Source organism: Phyllobates terribilis, unplaced genomic scaffold (assembly GCF_046119375.1).
Source record: "Phyllobates terribilis strain yellow unplaced genomic scaffold, ASM4611937v1 Scaffold_2__4_contigs__length_985480577, whole genome shotgun sequence".
NCBI lineage: Eukaryota > Metazoa > Chordata > Amphibia > Anura > Dendrobatidae > Phyllobates > Phyllobates terribilis.
Window position 1 is genome coordinate 518,443,149 of NW_027362762.1, and position 18,372 is coordinate 518,461,520.

General features: G+C 42.8%; 1 protein-coding gene across 3 annotated transcripts in view; it reads left to right on the forward strand.

Moving 5' to 3' along the window:
* The first annotated feature begins 13,817 nt into the window (after nucleotides 1-13,817).
* ZMYM4 (zinc finger MYM-type containing 4) overlaps nucleotides 13,818-18,372 on the forward strand; it is a 118,265-nt gene continuing 113,710 nt past the window's right edge. For 2 of the 3 annotated variants that reach the window (XM_073665986.1, XM_073665997.1), the window contains exon 1: nucleotides 13,991-14,106. The gene's annotated coding sequence lies outside the window, so the exon portion shown is untranslated. Of the gene's footprint in view, nucleotides 13,961-13,990; nucleotides 14,107-18,372 lie in introns of those variants that run through there. The other variant, XM_073665991.1, reaches the window with a different exon arrangement.

An 18,372-nucleotide genomic window follows, 5' to 3' on the forward strand; every position in this document is an offset into this window, starting at 1 on the left:
AAGACTAAACTGAATCCCTATGATGTAGCATGCTGCCTGATCCTAGCAAACAGACCCGCCTTAGTTCTATAGCATAAGGGGAGGGGTTCCTAAAAGAACTAATAACTGGGACAAAAATGGGACACCTCCTAAACAGAGAAGTTGTTGCAGAACACAAAAAGACAAACTGAAAAAAGGGTACTAGAGGTCCAGAAGGACCAAGCGAACTGAGAGAAAGGCACCTGAAGCACCTGGCTAGAGAGACAGTCAAACACTGAAGTCCAGCACAGCCAAAAGGGCGGAGCTGGAATATAAAGGCTGATGGTCACGTGACCACAAAACACAAGATTGAAAAAAACAAACAGGAGGGTTCTAACAGTATCCCCTCTTTCATGAGGATCCTCCGGATCCTCCAGGCCCAGGCCTATCCGGAAACCTCTTGTGGAAAGCTTTAACAAGCCTAGGAGCAGAGACATCATCCGTCCTTACCCAGGAGTTGTCTTCAGGACTGAAACCCTTCCAGGAGACAAGATACTGTAATCTCCCTCTATGACATCTAGAATTCAAGACAAGAGAAATTTCATATTCGCCGTCTTCCACCACAGGAGGAACTGTGACAGCGGCATCCCTATCTGATACATCAGCCTTTTTCAACAAGGAAACATGAAACACAGGATTAATCTTCCAGGAAGTAGGGACATCCAACCTAACAGCAGACGGGTTAACAACCTGAAGCACCTTAAATGGACCCACAAACTTAGGACCCAGTTTTTTAGAGGGAATCCTCAACCACAGGTTCTTTGAGGACAACCAAACCATGTCACCCACAGTAAACAAAACCTCATTACGTTTCCTGTCAAAATACTTCTTGGACTTCTTGTTAGCCTCTTGAAGGTTGCAAAGTACATTAGTCCAAACTCTCTCCAAATCACCGGAAAAATTCTCCTCCTCCGGCACCGCTGACCCCAATTTGGAGAACGAACCAAAAGACGGATGTCTGCCAGTACAAAAAAAAGGAGAACACCCAGCAGAGGAGGACGTATGATTGTTAAGAGCAAATTCTGCGAGAGGCAGAAACTCAGACCACACCTCTTGATTGTCTGCCACAAAACAACGCAAAAACTGTTCTACATCCTGGTTCTTTCTTTCAGTCTGTCCATTAGACTCAGGATGGGCTGTGGAGTCGGTAAGCCAAATCTGCAGCTCCGACTCCGACTCCTGAATTTCCCTTACACCGACTCCAACTCCGACTCCACGACTCCGACTCCCACATATATTGCTTATATTTAAGTGAAAAATTTATTGTAGTGCAATGTGAACATCAGACATTTAATCATTTTTATGATACAATAATCAAGATATTTAGATAGAATATAATATATATTTATTGGAATACAACTTTAGAACACAAAAAAACTGTAAGAAATTGTAAATATTTAATACACTATGTAATATTGATTATATATATATATATTGTGTGTGTATATATATATATATATATATATATATATATATATATATATATAAACACTATGTAATAAACTATGTAAGTGGCAAAAAAACAGTTTTCAACAAAAACATACTAAATAACATTTGTGCAGTCTATGAATTTGTTCTAATAAATAGTATCGCCTCCATCAGATCCTCCTTCATAGATGACCTCAAATCTGACCTAATAATTTTAAGGCTAGAGAACAACCTCTCTACACTAACTTGGGTTGGAGGCAAAGCCGTAACCACATGGGCAACATCTCTAACAATTTCCGGGTATAAAGGAATTGCCTCATGCACAGTCAGTTTTGATGAACGGTTGAATTTTTCTATTTCTTTGAGAGCAAGTGAAATATTTTGCTGAAATATGGTCAATCTGCTTGCTATAGGAGACGGAGTGAAATATTTTTCCTTGCGGCAACACTTTGCCTGCTCCATGTCATCCAAATACTTGTCAAAGTCAAACTCCTCACCTGATGAGGATGAAGATATGGCAGCAGTAGCACTGTCAGGACCCAAGTCCTCTTGCGCCTGGCAGTCCTCCTGTAGGCCACTCATCCTAACTGCTACCTCAGTCAGAGCTTCTTTTCCTTTAGTAAGCTGTTGATCATCAAGCAGTATACGATGACTTGGGTCCACATAAACAGCTGCCAGAAAAAAAATATTTTCCAATAGCTGTGTCTCTCTCTGTTTCATTGAAGCAGAAATGCCATCTGTGATTAAACCTCCTCTTTGGGACAGGCAAAATAGCAAGTTCTTCCACTCCCTTATGAAAATGCCAGGAGATAAATCCTCAGCTTGTAATTTTTTAGTCATGGTAAATGGGTGATTAAGCAATTCCTTCAATTCAGCCACCTGTGTCCATTGACCTTCATTTAGGGTTACCTGAGGGTTCGCCATATCTATAAGAAACGGTTTTAGTTCAAGCAATCGCTCAATCATTAAATAAGTGCTGCCCCACCGAGTGGCTTGATCGACAATTGTCCCTTTCCCAGCACGTCTCTTCAAGATGGAATCAATTTTAGGGGTTCTGGCGGCAATAGCCAATTTCCTCACTTTTCCAATCAGATTTCCAGCATGTCCCTCTTGCAGATTATCTCTTATTGCCAGCTGAGATCTTTTATCAGAAACAATATCCGTGGGAACGCCATGAAGCTTGACAATCTCCTTAACAAACGCCTTAGCGAGTGTCTTGGCGCAGGGCAACTTAATGAATGGAACCAAATGACAGATCTTACTAAAATGGTCCACGACCACCCAGATGACAGTAAAACCCTCGGACACAGGAAGATCAGTAATAAAATCAATTGTGAGATGCGTCCAAGGCGCACTAGGAACCTCCAGAGGGCAAAGCAACCCCGCAGCAGGAGTATGTGAAGCCTTTGACCTAGCACACACAGTACATTGACGCACCCACTTGATGACTTCTTTCTGCCATCCAGGCCACCAAAAACTGCGACTGATAAGTCTCTTAGTCTCAGAAATTACTGGATGACCTGCCAACCGAGACTTATGACACTCCACAAACAAATCTCTCCTAAAGGTTATAGGCACGAACAACTCCCATGGGGAGTGTTAGATGGTGCATCATCTTGAGCTTTCAGAATCCCATCCTCCAAAACGGAGTCCAATTCCGCCACCACAACTCCTTTCTGTAAAATGCTCTCCTCCTCCTCGGCACCGACCGTAGGAGAGAAGCTGCGAGATAAAGCATCGGCTTTAACATTCTTAGTACCAGGGATATAGGTAAGAGAAAAATTAAACTGAGAAAAAAAAAGAGCCCACCTAGCTTGATGGGCATTCAAGCGCTTGGCAGCATCCAGATAGATCAAATTCTTATGATCTGTGAAAACCTGAATAGCAAATCTAGCGCCTTCCAAGAAATGACGCCAATGTTCAAACGCGAGTTTAATAGCCAGCAACTCCCGATTTCCAACATCATAATTCAGTTCGGTTTCCGAAATTTTTTTTTGAAAAGAAGGCACAAGGATGTACTCCATCCCTGTTCTCCTGAGACAAAACTGCTCCGAACCCCACCGATGAAGCATCGACCTCGATCAAAAAAGGCTTGGTCTCATCAGGCTGCATAAGGATAGGGGCAGAACTGAACCTCTCTTTGAGATACTTAAATGCTTCAATGGCCTCAGTAGTCCACTGGACCGTATTCGCACCTTTCCTGGTGAGATCGGTTAGAGGTTTAACAATTACAGAAAAATTCTTAATGAATTTCCTGTAATAATTGGAAAAACTCAAAAATCTCTGTATAGATTTCAAACCAATAGGCCTAGGCCATTCCTGCACAGCCTGAACCTTCACAGGGTCCATCTCAAAGCCCTCGCTGGAGACAATGTAGCCCAAAAAACTAATTTTCTGCACAGCGAACTCACATTTCTCCAGCTTAGCAAAGAGTGAATTATCACTCAATAACTGCAAAACTTCACGTACACTCTGCCAATGGGTCTCTAGATCTGGTGAATAAATCAAAATGTCATCCAAATACACAACCACATTCTTACCAATCAAAGGTCTCAGGATGTCATTAATAAGGTTCTTAAAAAATGCAGATGCATTGGTAAGACCAAAAGGCATCACCAGATTCTCAAAATGACCTACTGGAGTGTTAAAGCAGTTTTCCATTCATCACCTTCCTTCACTAGTAACAAATTGTATGCCCCCCGGAGATCAATTTTAGAGAACAATTTGGCCCCCACTAACTGGTTAAACAAGTCAGGAATTAACAGCAATGGGTAGGAAATGCGTACGGTAATCTTATTAATTTCACGAATATCCAGACATGGATGTAAACCCCCGTCCTTTTTTTTAACAAAGAAAAATCCAACTGCCACAGGTGACTTAGAAGGTCTAATGTGACCAGCTGCCAGGCTAGTCTGTATGTATTCCTCCAAGGCCTTTCTTTCAGGGATAGTCAGATTAAACAAGCGACTCTTGGGAAGAGCAGCTCCTGGAACAAACTCAATGGCGCAATCATAATCCCTATGAGGAGGTAAAACTTGCAACTCCTCCTCCGAAAAAAACCTCCAAAAATCTTGAAAAGGTACAGGTAATTCCCCTTTTTCCACAGCCGCAATGCAACCATTACAACATTTATCATAGCACTTCGGACTCCAAGACTTAATCACATTCGTAGACCAGTCCAGTAAAGGATTGTGCAGTTTTAACCAAGGCAAACTTAGAACGACTGGAGAGGGTAAATTATCCAATACAACCAAGTCCAAAATTTCTTGGTGAACTCCATTGATAGTGAGGGGAAATGCAGCAACCTTGTGAGTAATACATTTCAAGGGAGTGTTATCAATTGCAATCACAGAAATAGGTGATGACAAAGGTTTGGATTTCAATTTAAGCTTTTTCCAAAAACCCTTTATCAATCACATTAAGTGTTGAACCACAATCCACAAATACTTGAAATTCAATCAAATCTCCCTGCAAAGTAGTACTCCCAGAAAGAAATACTCCTGCAGAGCGTAAACAAGCAATACGGGCATACCTGACCTTTTTTTTCTTTACTTAAACGAAGCTCACAATACTTAATCAAATGGTCAGCTTTACCACAATAAAGACACAATCCCTCAGCGAACCTCCGGTCTCTTTCCTGAGAGCGGAGTGACATCGCCCCAACCTCCATAGGTTCTCCGCCGTCTGAGCAGATTTTCTGGCGACTAGGACCTGACATTACAGGAGTCTTTACCTCATTCAACCTGAACCTCAGCCTCCTGTCCACACTAACAGCTAATTGCATGGCATCCTGCAGAGTCTCAGGTGCAGGGAATGCAATTAGATCCTTAACCCTTTCACTCAGACCAGCAAGAAATAAACATTTCAGCACAGAATCATTCCATTTGTCTTCTGAAGCCCATCTTCTGAAGTGTGCAATAATTTTCAACATCACCTGACCCCTGATTCAAACGCCTGAGTTCTGCCTCAGAAGATGAGATTCTATCAGGATCATCATATAATAGACCCATAGCAGAAAAAAATTCTTCTACAGACCTTAAGCATGGATCATTAGGTTGGAGAGAAAAGGCCCACCCCTGTGGTTCATTGCGAAAAAGTGACATAATAAAACCAATGCGCTGTGATTCATTCCCAGAGAACCTTGGTCTCAAACGAAAATATAACAAACAAGCATTTTTAAAGAAAAAAAAATCTTGCTGTGTACCATAAAAAAACATCAGGCAGTCCTACCTTGGGTTCCACAAAATGCGCTCCGGAACAGCTACTCACGTGTTGCTGGAGCTCGACCACCTCCAGAGACAATCCCTGCAAGCGTTGAGCCAAATCCTGGACGGAAACCATACTGATCCCCGAATTTCTTTCCTTTTAGTTTTTTGGGCTGGACTTACTGTTATGATCTGCAACATGTACTAAAGAAAGATAGGGGAAAGCTGTCCCTACAGTAAGACTAAGCTGAATCCCTACGATGTAGCGGGCTGCCTGTTCCTAGCGAACAGACCCGCCTTAGTCCTCGGCTAGTCTGAATGAAGACCTATAGCATAAGGGGAGGGGTTCTTAAAAGAACTAAGGACTGGGACAAAAATGGGACACCTCCTAAACAGAGAAGTTGTTGCAGAACACAAAAAGACAAACTGACAAAAAGGTACTAGAGGTCCAGAAGGACCAAGTGAACTGATAGAGAAAGGCACCGAAGCACCTGGCTAGAGAGACAGTCAAACACTGAAGTCCAGCACAGCCAAAAGGGTGGAGCTGGAATATAAAGGCAGATGGTCACGTGACCGCAAAACACAAGATGGAAAAAACAAACAGGAGGGTTCTAACAATAGGTTTTGGCTGTCTTTGGCTGAAAAATCTGTATAAAAATGCATGAAATGACTCAAACTAAAACTGTTGCAAAAGACAAAATATTAAGGTATTTGAATGGACTAAATATTTTCCAGGGCTAAATATTAATAGTAATATGTGGGTTTATCTGACTTAAAAAATAGCCTTTAAATCATTAACAGCTATAAAATAAATTAATAAATTAAGAGTGAGGAAAAATCCTAAAGCAAAAACACAAAGAGTAAATATGCGTCACACCCAGCATCAGATTTTGGCAAGCTGGACTAATGCCTCAAGTGCAGGATGCTGCTTTTATAAAATAAATATGGTATAATGGTGCACTTCTCCTAACATCTTGCACAATCAGCACCCTTCCCTTTGTCCTTCTCTTATTTCTGCTACACTGTGTATGCCTAGTACATACATATATTGTATGTATATGATTTTTTTTTGTAAAGTCTAATCTGGCCTTCGTATTTTTGAAGGCAGATTAATTTTTTGCACCTTGGGTTGGAATTGCTATCATGAAGTCTTCTCTTTATGATAGACTTAACTACTGAAACATCTACTTCCTGGAGAATTCTCTTCACTTGGGTGGATGTTGTGAAAGAGTTTTTCTTTACCATAGAAAGGATTCTGTGATCATCCACCACTGTAGTCTTCTGTGGGTGGCTAGGCCATTTTGAGTTCCCATGATCACCAGTGCACACTTTTTTTTTTTGCAGAATGTAACAGACTGTTGATTTGGTACATTTCTGTTATCTTTCAGATGGATTTTTTCTTTTATTGTAGCCTAATGATGGTCAGTTTCTCTCCCATTGAGAGCTCATTTGACCTCATGTTGTGGGTTCACAGCAACAGTTTCCAAATGCAAATTCCAAACCTGGAATCAGCTCCAGACCTTTTACCTGCTTAATTGATGAAGGATTAACGAGGGAATAGCTTATGCAGCCCATTAAAGAACTTTTGAGATAATTGTCCAATTAACTTTGGTCCCTTTAAATAAAGGCAGCTACATATTAAAGAGTTGTAATTCCTAAATCCTTACTCCAATTAGGATGTGAATACCCTCAAATTAAAGTTCAGATGTATATAATAAAGATGAGCAAATCTTTTCAAATACAAATAAAATTTGCTAGCTTTGCTACATTTTTCTTCAATTGTGCTGAAAAGACGTGCATAACTTTCAGAGATTTCCTGGGGCTGTATCTAACCTTTCACAGTGTATTTATCGCAAACACCACTTTAGTCATGCCAAAGTGACATATATGGCTATAGGTAAACAGATGGTAACTAACAACCTGTTTAATAACACTGGACAGAGATGTTATGCTTTTTAATATGTAGAAATGGTTTAAAAAGTATCCCTTTTTGGGAGCAGATGCTTTCGATGTCAGTGTTTATACACATGCAGTGTATACAATAGGAGCCATGGCTTTTTGACAAGTGGCGGTCCAAAAATAATCCCTCTTTGGGCAGTAGCAACAAGTTTGCTGTTTAAAAAGTGAAAACGCAATGGCTGTTTAACAAGCTGTTGCTAAATTATCCCTTTTTGGGTTCAGCAGCAGTTTTGCTCTTTGGAAAGTGAAGAAACAATGACATTTTAACAAGCCGTCCAAAAATGATCCTTTGTTTTTATATGAGTAACAGGATTGCTGCTTTTAAAATGCAGAAGCCACGGCGCGACCAGTTCCGCCTTGCTCATACTCACCAACCACTTCATGTACACATTCTTTTAAGCACCTACTCCCATTGAGGCAGTAAGAGCAAGCTTATCCATTTTTCAAATTTACATAGATGTTATGTTTTATTACTTTTAAGAAGAAAAAAATAAATATTTTTGGTTTGTGTTGCAGTATTCAGAGACCAATAATTTGTTATTTTGTCAGCAATTAAGCTTTTTTGGGTTGTTTTCATGTGGGACAAGCTATGGTTCATTTTGGGTGTGGTTTTGGCATACATACAACTTTTTGAACACTTTTGTTTTTTTATAAGGTGAGCTGAGCAAAAAGAAGTAATTCTGTAATTTTTATTTAGCTGTGTGTGTGATATATACAGCAGGTGAAATAAATATTGAATACGAGGGTGACAGTCAAAAAATGTGTGTGTAAATTTTTAGTTCTCACACCTGGGAATAATTCCCTTTGGCGTGATTGTAACATACGCAAAGTTTCGTAACATTGCAACATTGTTTACTGGTGGCTCAATCATCACAAAACTAACAATTATTTGTAATAAATGTCTTGCAGCAAAGTAAATGTACAATTTTACAGTAGTTTCACTAAATCTCTCGACCAACTTTCTATTTGGACCTGTTGATGTCGACCACAATTTATCATACACGCTTGCAAAAATTAGCTCGTGAATGTGGCGCCTACACGGCAAACTCAGTAGTTCTTTCTGCAGTTTCTGTTGCAGGGAGGACACACGCACCAGCCTTTGTACCAGTGATACTACTGGTCGTGTCGAATTACATAAACTTTACTTTACCCTGGTTGCTGCAAATCACCCTAACATCACTCACCAACACTTGCAAATTACTATTATAAATTTAAGTAAGTGAATTCTAGGCAAAAATATAATTAAACAGTAAAATACACAATGGGAGTGGTGTAGGCTGCTGTATGACTATTTAGAGATTAGATTTACCTAAACAGTGAATAATACTGAATGTTGTCTGTAACCTGGCAAGTTTACTTTGAAACAAGAAATATAAACTAATATTAATATTAAATATTCTTTACAAATTAGGATAGGGCATCAATGTATGATCGGCCGGGGTCCCACACGCGGCACCCCCGCCGATTAGCTGTTATTGGAGCCGGCGGCGGCCGCCGGCCGGAGGTGCTCGCCTGCGGGGCTCCGCCGTCAAGTGGTAGTGGCCGCCACGGTGTACTGCACATCCGCCTCCTATTCAATTAAATGAGAGGTGGATTTGCAGAACACAGCGGTGGTCACTACCACTTGACGGCGGGGCCCCGCAGGAGAGCACTTCTGGCCGGCAGCCGCCGGCACCGGTAACAGCTGATGGGCGGGGGTGTCGTGTGCAGGACCCCGGCCGATCATACAATGATGCCCTACCCTAAGGATAGGGCATCAATGTAAAAGAAGTGGACAACCCCTTCAAGTGTTCAAGGGCTGACACTGAGCCACCTTTTAGACTCAACCAAAAGAAATGATTTTTGAAAGGATATTACAAATCATTATGTGTAACAATTCTAGCGGGTGAGACTTTGAATAAAACTAATTTTTATTTTTTCTGTAGAACATATTGTCACCCTATTGAACACGTCACCAATTTTCGAAGTGAATTGGTGCTCTTGACATAAAATTCTCACTAGATGTCGGTAACAACCTATCCATCCACACAGGCAAATAAATCAAACCATAGATGTCCATAAATTAAATTATGTGTAATAATAAGAAATGGCACAGGGAAAAAGTATTGAACACACTTACTGAAAACATGTATAGCAAAAATCATGATCTCCTATGAACGAAAGCCATGGGAGTCTTCTGCAGACCCCCGGCTGTCATTAAGACCCATCGGCGGCCTCGGATCACGTGACAGGGGTGCTGAAGGGCAGGATTTGTAACACGCTTCCAGCTGGTGCAAGTTAAATCCCGGTGTCAGAGATTGACAGTGGGATTTAACTGGTTAACAGACGCGGGTGAAACTCCGTTCCAACAGCGGTTGTTAAAGGCACAACAGCTGATAAAATCAGCGCCAGAGCCCACATTAAAGTCGGGGACTTTCACGTCATATGTTGCGAAGGGGTTAAACGTTCTTGAACATGTTATTTGTTCAGCAATGGAGTCTTGCATGGTGAGCATGCATACAGGCCATGGAGGTTGAGTGCATTAGTTACTGTTTTCTTTAAAACAACTGTACCTTCTGATTCCAGGTCTTTCTGTAGCTCTCCACAGGTTGTCCTCGGCTCTTGGACAACTCTTCTGATAATTCTTTTCACTTTTCATTCTTTTCAGCACCTGGTCATGGCCAGTTTATGTTGAAATAATGTTCTTTCCACTTCCGGATTATGGCCCCAACAGTTCTCACTGGAAGCTTCAGTAGTTTAGAATTCTTCTTTAACCAATGCCATCAGTATGGTTTGCAACAATACGGTTGCGAAGGTCTTGACAGCTCACTGGTTTTACCCATCAAGAGATGTTTCTGGTGTGGCACCTTGGCAATCAGACACCATTTTAGAGGTCATCAGTTGAACCAGCTGATATTAACGTGGAGATACTAATCATATTTAGTTTTTATTGTTCACATTCTTTATGCAACAAATTAAAAAAGTGATGTGATTTAAACAATTTCCTCTTTTGTTTCAAAGATATTTGAATTTTCTTCAAACTTTTGTTTAACTTTTTTCATTTTACTTGGGGGCTTAATCCTGTTATCATTCAATCACTGGTACAATATACTGGTGTAATATTACTTTATTGCAGTGTATTGTCCTGTTAGCATTCCCTTCTAGGTGTTGTCTAGCACTACTGCAAAGGAAAGTGAGCAGTGTTGATGACGGCGTGTGTGCACATACCTGCTGTGAAGTGTGCAAAATCAGCTGGTATTGTGTGCTATTCTACTGAAAGTACAACTTCTTTAAAAAATCACTCCCAATCATTTTTTTATTAGCTAAACCTGTGTCTACTATTGTGTAAGTGTAGTAATATTCTCACCAATCGCCATCTTCCCCAGTTTCCTGCACCGCTCTGGTCCTCCTCTCACTCATGTGACTTCTATTCCAATTTGCCAGATCTCAATGGGGTCTATGTGTGAAGTGGAAGTCGCTTTTACATTGTAAGTCTATGGTGCGTCAGAACAAGGCTCCAGAGACTTACATTGTAAAAGCAACTTCCAGCTTCATGCATAAACCACAGTGTGATCCAGCAAGTGGGAATAGAAGTCACGTGAACCAGAAGAACGAAGAGACGCTGGAAAGTGGGGAAGATGGCGATCAGTGAGTATTTTACAGCACTTACCCTACACATCTATAAAAGGATTAGCCAATAAAATAAATGATTGTGCATGCTTTTTTAAGTACTAAGATGGCAGGCCTGCTTACTATTGACCATATGTAAGAGGTTAAACTGCTCTGATTTCATCCCTCGCTGCATAACATACATGCCCGCCTGTCGGAAAGGGGTGTAAAGGGACCTGTTGTTTATTTCCAGAGGAAGAATATCTGCCCTGGTCATGTGACTACTTCCAGTGCAGAGGGCTCACCTCCTTATAGGACTGCACAAGTCATATGACCAGGACAGATTCTTCTTCACCTCTGTAAGTAAACACTCAAGGTTTCTATTGGTTTGACGCCCGCAGATCCAGAAAACCGTAGGGAATTTCTATAGATAGTGTATAAGAATTGTACGACTTTCCATCAAACCAAGCATTCATTTTATTCGGGATTTTAAGTTTTTCCTCCATTGCAGGTTCTGTGAAATGTGCCAGGACAATGGCGGACTATTCCTACGTGACTGGGGTCCGCTGTGCGATGGCTGCTGACTGTAACACAATAACGCCTGCGTCCAAGTACTGACCAGCAGATATTTATACATTCCCTTAATAATAATTTTATTTATATAGTGCCAACATATTCCGCAGCACTTTACAATTAAGCGGGGACATGTATAGACAATAAATTCAATGCAAGGTTAGACAGTTTAAACAGTTACATTAGGAGTGAGGTCCCAAACGCAAGCTTACATTCTACAAGAAAATGGGTGGACACAATAGGTGAAAAGTGCTTGTTATTTCAGGTCTGGCAATTATAATAAATAGGGATTTTCATATAAAGCTGCATGATCCGGTCATCAGCCAGTATGCTTAAGTGCAATAATCAAGTATTGAGTGCAGTTATCGTGTGCATGGAGGATGTGGAGACAGATGAATAGTAGGGTGCAAATTCTGAATAATATTTAGAAGGAGGGAACAGGGGAAAGTTAGTTTACTGAGTAGTTGCAGTGGTAGGCTTGTTTAAAGAGATGGGTTTTTAAAGCGCGCTTGAAGATGTGGGGGCTAAGCATCAGTCGGATCGGCTGGGGTAGTGCATTCCAGAGAACTGGCGCAACACGAGGGAAGTCTTGGAGATGGAGGTGCGATGTTCGGATTGTGGGGGATGTTAGTCTTAGATCATTTGTAGAACGGAGGGCACGTGTAGGGCGATAGACAGAGATGAGAGAGGAGATAGAAGGTGGTGTAGAACTGTGGAGAGCTTTGTGGGTGAGAGAGATGAGTTTACATTGGACCCTGTAGTGAATGGGCAACCAGTGTAATGACTGGCACAAGATGGAGGCCATGGTGAAACGGCTGGACAGAAATACGACCCTGGCTGCCGCATTCAGGACGGATTGAAGAGGAGAAAGTTTGGTAAGAGGGAGACCGATCAGAAGAGAGTTGCAGTAGTCCAGACGAGAGTGAATAAGAGCAACAGTAAGAGTTTTAGCAGTTTCAAAGGTGAGAAAAGGTCGGATTCTGGAGATGTTTTTAAGATGCAGGTGACAAGAGTAAGTGAGTGATCGGATATAGGGGATAAAGGAAAGTTTAGTGTCCCCAAGGCATTTATATGACCCCAAGGCAGCGGGTGTGCTGCTTGGGGGTTATGGTTGAACCCTCCAAGGTAATTTCGATGTTAGGTAGAGTTAGGTTAGTAGAGGGGAGAAACACAAGAAGTTCAGTTTAAGATAGAGGGAGGACATGATGTTAGAGACAGCAGACAGACAATCCTTGGTGTTTTGTATTAGGGTAGGAATGATGTCAGGGGAAGAAGTGTATAATTGGGTGTCGTCAGCATGGAGATGATACTGGAACCCAAATCTGCTGATTTTTTTTGTCCAATAGGGGCAGTGTATAGAGAGAAGAGGAGGGGGCCTAGGACTGAGCCCTGCGGAACCCCGATAGTAAGGAGACGAGGAGGAAGAGGAGCCGGAGAAAGACACAGTGAAGGAGCGGTCAGAGAGGTAGGAGAACGGTTTCCTTGAGGCCTATGGAGCGGAGCATAGTGAGGAGGAGCTGGTGATCCACAGTGTCGAATGCTGCAGAGAGATCCAGGAGAATCAGCAGGGAGCAGTGACCAATAGATTTCGCTGTTAGTAGATCATTAGAGACTTTAGTGAGACAATTGACTTTTTACTCCTTTGCCTTCATGTGTCTGCAGTTTGCTTCCCTGTATCTAATTCTTCCCCCTTAGCCTTGTTATCTGCAGCATTTTGTGCCTGCAGCCATTCCTGAGCACAAGCTCATAGTTTCAGACTCTAAGCTTCTGAGTGTATCTACTTCTTCTGGACTGTTAGTATTGCTGGCCTGTGAAAGTAGTGAGGCCATGCACTTTAAAGAGCAAACAAAATGGAAGCAATGAGAATGTGCTGCTGTCTCTTTAAGAGTATGTTGCTGCGAAAACGATTGCATCTAGCGCGCATGTGCAGAACCCACCTCCCCACGCATGCTTATCGCCTTAGTGCCCGCCCTTCACGTGTGCGCCTGCGTCCTTTCCCGGGTCTACGGACTGAACCATCCCATCAATTGTATTGGGGAGATTCAGACCGAGCTTATAAATGCATTAGATGTCCGCTTACTTCCGTCTGGCATTTCCTGCATGATTTCTGGGCAGATAATGTCGTCCACGGACCCCGGTGATGACATGGTGTGGTCATCTTGTCAGAACCGACATGTGTGTGAGCGCAAGTAAGGAAATGTCCTATTCCCCTCTCACTGCCGTGGAACTGTCTTGACCCGCCCACCTCTCACCCCCCCTGCGGAGTGTTGCAGTTGGACGGGTCCGGGGCCGACATGGCGGAGCGGCGGGACACAGAACCCGGGTTGGCCGGGGGGTAAGGACCGGTTTATAGGGAGTGGCTTACCGGGAGGGAACTGGGGCTGTGAAAAGGCGGGGAAGGAAGCTGGGTTCACGTGTGGGACCCGCGCTGCACCGCCACCCTCGTGTATTCGGTGCAGTGCTGAGGGAGTCCGGTGCATGGTGGGCTGTGTGCACGCAGAGTGCCGTGTCCACCCTCACACATGGCAGTGCAGCACCTCAGCACTGTGTACAGCCAGGGCTATTGTGTGCTGCCTTATGTCTCAACAACTTTGTGTCCTGCTCACTTGGCTGCCATTGATGCTATTGTGGCCACTAATGGAAAGCCTCCATTAGTCTCTTCTCATTTCATCTGGGCAAACAAAAGGCAGACCTGAAGGTCCTGGAACCCAACTGCATCTCCATGTGGCAGATTGGCTGTGGCCTGGTGGTGTGGAGTCTGCGCCCCCAATCTGGAGCAAATGGGGTACCGCACATTTCACCCCTTTGGGGAATACTCCCTCCATTGTCCCAAATAAACCTGTATGGTCAGATTAGCATTAATGGTATGTGGTCAGCAATGTTACTAACCCGCTTCCAGTTGGCCTAGTTATAGCTGACCACTGTCTTCCACTCTCACTAGAGCAGGAGGTCCTGAGCGGTCGGGGATGGGGAGGCGTTTGTATGGACGCAGTTGAGCATGCACTCCACCATCAGAACGCAGTGCCCAGCTGCTTCTGTCTGCCCTATACACATTCAGTGGACTGGCACCACGTACGCTGACCCGCTCTCTGCACCTGTCTTACTGATCACTTGGTGTCAATGCAGTGGAGCGTCCAGTGATCAGACATTTACCGTGCATGCAATAGATAGGTAATATGTTTTCATTGTGGGACAACCCCTTCTTAATAGCTCAGCAGGTCAAAAACAAAATACTACCTCCTGGACCCAAGCTGTTCCTTCAATGTTAGCCCTGTGCTTCCCAGGTGTCACATGACCTTTGCAGTTGATCAGGAGCCGCAATGGTACTTGAATACTGGGAGACACAGCACCAACATTTGAGGAATGGCCCCAATCCAAAAGCTTAGTATTTGTTTGCGCTGCAGTGCAATTAAGAAGGGGTTACCCTGTAGTGGACAACTCCTTAATGTGCGTTGCTGATTTTTCATAACACAATTTTATATTAGACTGCTCTTTAGTACTACTTTTTGCATTAGGCCACGGCCCCACTATCAGTATTTGATCAGTATTCAGTCAGTATTTTTTCTCAGGAGTTGGAGCCAAAACCAGATGAGGAACATTCAGAGAAAAGGTATAATAATAATCTTTATATAGCGCTAACATATTCTGCAGCGCTTTACATACATAATCTACATTCCCTATCAGTATGTCTTCGGAGTGTAGGAGGAACCCGGAGGAAACCCACGCAAACATGAGGAGAACATACAAACTCCTTGCAGATGTTGTTCTTGGTGGGATTTGAACCCAGGACCCCAGTGTTGCAAGGCTGCAGTGTTAACCACTGAGCCACCGTGCTAGAAACAAGTCACCAATTCTGCATTTATCACCCACTCCTGGTTTTGGCTTCCACTCCTGAGGAAAAATACTGACTGAATACTGATCAAATACTGATAGTGGGGCCGTGGCCTGAAGCAGATCTGTAGATGGTATATTATGTGGATGTCAGAGCCATGTGCAAAGAGGCTGTAAATGCGGTGTGTATATGTGTGTATATATATATATATATATATATATATTATAATTTTTTTTTATTTTATTCTGCATGTCACAGTGTTAGGCAATGGGAGAATAGCCACATTTTAATTTTTCAAATGTATCCAAAAACACATATGAAATAAAATATAGAGTTATAGTAAGGTCCTCTTAAAAGGTTTTCCACTGCTTGGACAATCCCTTCTCAATTCCAGTATTCCCCCACATACAATATAAACACATTATAGTCACCTTCTGTTTTGACAATGGGGCTCACGTGGTGTTATGTCAGGTGAGCCCTGCAGCCAATCAATGGCCACTTCACTCCCACTGACATCCGGAGGAATAATAATTATTTTAATTTCTAGAGCACCAACATATTCCGCAGCACTTTACTTTAGACAGACAATAAAGACATTACAGAGTGACACACAACTCAGATACCAGGAGGAGTGAGGGTCCTGCTCGCATTCGCAAGCTACAATCTAGGGAAATAGGGGAGACACGAAAGGTGGATGATAAAAAGTGCTTGTATTGTACAGTCCAGCAATCAGTATAATAACTAGGGTATTCACATAACGCTGCATGAAGGCAGAGAACAGCAGTTTTCAATTCTTTTGATTGTCCGTTTTGGCCGCAGGAAGTAAGTGTAAATCAGCCCATTATCAGCCGCTGGTTGGCTGCAGGGCTCACGTGACATAACTTCACACGAGCGCCAGGAGACCTGTTGCTGGAACCGGAGATGAGTGTAAGGTGTTTTTTATTTCATGTGGGGGAATATTATAATTGAGAAGGGGTTGTCCGAATAGTGGACACTCCCTTTAAAACCCTTGAGGTGCCTTATTATGTTAGTTTTACAAATTAAAGGTGTTGCCTCAAGTTCTTAAATTGCAAAATGTGTTAAAAACAAAAAATTTATTTTTTATTAAAAATTCTTTCCATTCTCGAACGGAGGAATTTTTAACCTTATTGTATAGCTCATTGCCTAGGTTGCTGGCCACAGTGGCCATCTAGGTGAGGTGTGTACCACTTGCAGACTCTTAGCTTTAACCCCTTTCTGACGTATGACCTAATAGTACGTCTTGGTGACCTGGGCCGATTGGACCAATGACGTACTATTAGGTCATATGGCAATCACGCCTGCACACAAGCGGTTCGGGGCGATCGCCGCCGGGTGTCAGCTGATAATCACAGCTGACACCCAGTACTATGTGCAGGGAGCAGTCCCGCACCGCTCCCGGCACATTAACCCCCTCAATGCTGCGATCGAAGTCGATCGCAGCATTGCGGTGGCAAGGGGAGGTGATCGGGATACTCACCTACTCTTCCGGCCTCCAGCGCTGTCTGCCGCGGCTTTCCGAATGTTGCCATGACTACCCGATGTTGTCATGATAACATCCGGGTCACCAGACAGCAGGAAGATTCTTTGGTCATGCGCAGTGCATGGCCAAACCATCTTCTCCCTGTGCAGCACTGACAGCCTGCATAGCACAGGGATGGTGCTGCATTCCTGTGCTATACAGGCGATCAGAATAAAAAAGTGAAAGTCTCAGAGTGGGACACAGAATAAAAGTCCAGAAAGTGTTAAAAAAATGAAAAAAAAAAAAAATCCACCAAAAATGTAATGTACCCATCAATAAATATTATTATGAAAAAAAACCCAAAAAACAATAAAAGTACACATATTTGGTATCGCCGCGTCCGGAACGACCTGACCTATAAAACTGTCCCACTAGTTAACCCCTTTAGTGAACACGGTAAAAAAAAAAACGAAGCAAAAAACAATGCTTTATCATACCGCCAAACAATAAATGAAATAACACGCGATCAAAAAGACGAATATAAATAAAAATGGTACCGCTGAAAATGTCATCTTGTCCTGCAAAAAACAATCCGCTATACAGCTCCATCAGCCGAAAATAAAAAAAAGTTATAGCTCACAGAATAAAGCGATGCAAAAAATTTTTTTTTTCTATAAAATAGTTTTTATTGTGTAAAAGCACCAAAACATAGAAAAACTATATAAATGTGGTACCGCTGTAAACATACTGACCTGAAGAATAACGCTGCCTTAGGTTGGGTGCCCACGTAGCGTTTTTCAAGCGTTTATGCTGCGGAATTTCCGCAGCGGAAACGCTTGTGAAACGCTAGGTAATCCTCACCCCATGGTCCCCAAGGGGATTCCGCATGTTCTATGCACATGCTGCGGATTTTTCCACAGCGTTTATGCTGCGTACAAAAATCCGCAGCATGTCATTTAATTTTGCGGAAGCGCAGCGGAACTCCCGCCATTGACTTGCATTGAAACGCATAGAAACCGTGACTGTACATTTATACAAGCGGCTTCTATGCGTCTCTATGTGCGGATGGTACCCAGTTCTGGAGGAGAGAAGACTCTCATCCAGACCTGGGTACCATTCTACCTGTGAAAAAAGAATAAAATAACAAAGTTTATACTCACCTTTCCGAAGGCTTCTCTCTGAATGCCGGCATCGCTTGAGGACCTGCGGTGACGTCACAGTCATGTGACCGCAGGCCCTTCACTGCTCTGTCTCGCGATATGCCGGCAGCCGGGAACCAGACAGGAACG